The sequence below is a fragment of the Lepidochelys olivacea genome (genome assembly GCF_965140295.1).
Source record: "Lepidochelys olivacea isolate rLepOli2 genome assembly, chromosome: 14".
Lineage (NCBI taxonomy): Eukaryota > Metazoa > Chordata > Testudines > Cheloniidae > Lepidochelys > Lepidochelys olivacea.
This window is the reverse complement of record NC_140424.1, coordinates 18,212,612-18,214,605: the sequence shown is the minus strand read 5'-3', so window position 1 is coordinate 18,214,605 and position 1,994 is coordinate 18,212,612.

Here is a 1,994-nt window from a genome sequence, read left to right as displayed (position 1 = left end):
GAGGATTGGGCCAAAAGAAATCTGATGAGGTTCAACAAGGACAATTGCAGAGTCCTGCACTTAGGATGGAAAAATCCCATGCACCGCTACACACTAGGGACAGAATGGCTAGGCAGCAGTTCTGCAGAAAAGGACCTAGGGGTTACAGTGGACGAGAAGCTGGATATGAGTCAACAGTGTGGCCTTGTTGCCAAGAAGGCCAGTGGCATTTTGGGATGTATATGTAGGGGCATTGCCAGCAGATCGAGGGACGTGATCATTTCCCTCTATTCGACATTGGTGAGGCCTCATCTGGAGTACTGTGTCCAGTTTGGGGCCCCACACTACAAGAAGGATGTGGAAAAATTGGAAAGAGTCCAGCGGAGGGCAACAAAAATAATTAGGGGTCTGGAACACATGACTTATGAGGAGAGGCTGAGGGAACTGGGATTGTTTAGTCTGCGGAAGAGAAGAATGAGGGGGGATTTGATAGCTGCTTTCAACTACCTGAAAGGAGGTTCCAAAGAGGATGGATCTAGACTGTTCTCAGTGGTAGCTGATGACAGAACAAGGAGTAATGGTCTCAAGTTGCAGTGGGGGAGGTTTAGGTTGGATATTAGGAAAAACTTTTTCACTAGGAGGGTGGTGAAACACTGGAATGCGTTACCTAGGGAGGTGGTGGAATCTCCTTCCTTAGAAGTTTTTTAGGTGAGGCTTGACAAAGCCCTGGCTGGGATGATTTAGTTGGGGATTGGTCCTGCTTTGAGCAGAGGGTTGGACTAGATGACCTCCTGAGGTCCCTTCCAACCCTAATATTCTTTGATTCTATGATCTAAGCTGGTACAAATTTGTTTGACGACAACCCCTTAAATAAACAGAAAGAGTCAAGAAAGCCTAAGCTAATTTATTAGAATAGAGATGACTATTTATACAAGGAAAAGGACAGGCATCATGCACAACTAATGCCAGGATTAATCATCCAAGGTTTAATGTAAGGATCATGCCTAGTGAAGATCACTCTTGCCTATTCCATTCACCATTCTTGTATCATGCATGACACTTTAGCTGAACTGAGGGACACCAGCATGGGCCTAAGACCAAATGTGTTCCTGTTTAGCCACTGACTGTAATAAAGCCCTCCTCTTGTCTCTGCTGCACCTAGAATCAGCCACTTGGAGGGCTATGCTTGTAACAGAAACCTCTGCTTTCTCTCCTCACTTGCCAGACGGTGTTTCATATGAAACTCTTTTCTTCAGCTACATATTCTGACTCAAAAAGTAACCCTCAAGGGCTGAAGCTTTATAAACTTGGTCTTCCCCAGAAGTGAATGTCTTTGGGGGAACAGTTGAAGAAAATACATTTGGCCATTTCTGATATTACCTGCAAATGAAAAATCAGTGTATTCCAACCACCTAGGAAATGGTTCAGTCGTATGCACTTCTGTGCCTGAACAAACCATTGCTATATGCTGTCCTGAATCATGAATGAGGGTCCGATCCTGCAAGGTGCTGAGCATCTTCAGTTTCCACTGAAGCCAGTGAAAGCCAGACTCTCAGCTGGTGTAAACTGATGCAGCTGTATTGACTTCAGTAAATCAGTGCAGATTTACGTCAACTCAGGAGCTGGCCCCAAGAGCTGAAGTAACTGCGGACGAGGCTCAGCAACTCAGTTCTTTGCCTTATTTGATGATTTTCAAATAAAGCAGGGAATATTTTAAAATTGTGTGCTGAGCAAGCATTGTGCTTTGCTTATTGATTTTAGAAAGCACTTTGATACCACAGGGAGGAGCACAGTGTAAGTGCTGAGATAGACAGAATTAATGTTTGCAAGGGGCTTTCAGATCTATGGGGGAAAAGGCTGCCAAAGAAGTTCACAATGCCACTATGACTGTGGACATTGGAGGTCGCTTTTCAGTCCAGCAGTGACTTAGGAAAAGAATCTGTGATGAGTAGGAGGGATGCCTCAAACCTTATCCAACTGGGGAGTCTATTCAGTTTTAAATGACTAAGTCTAGC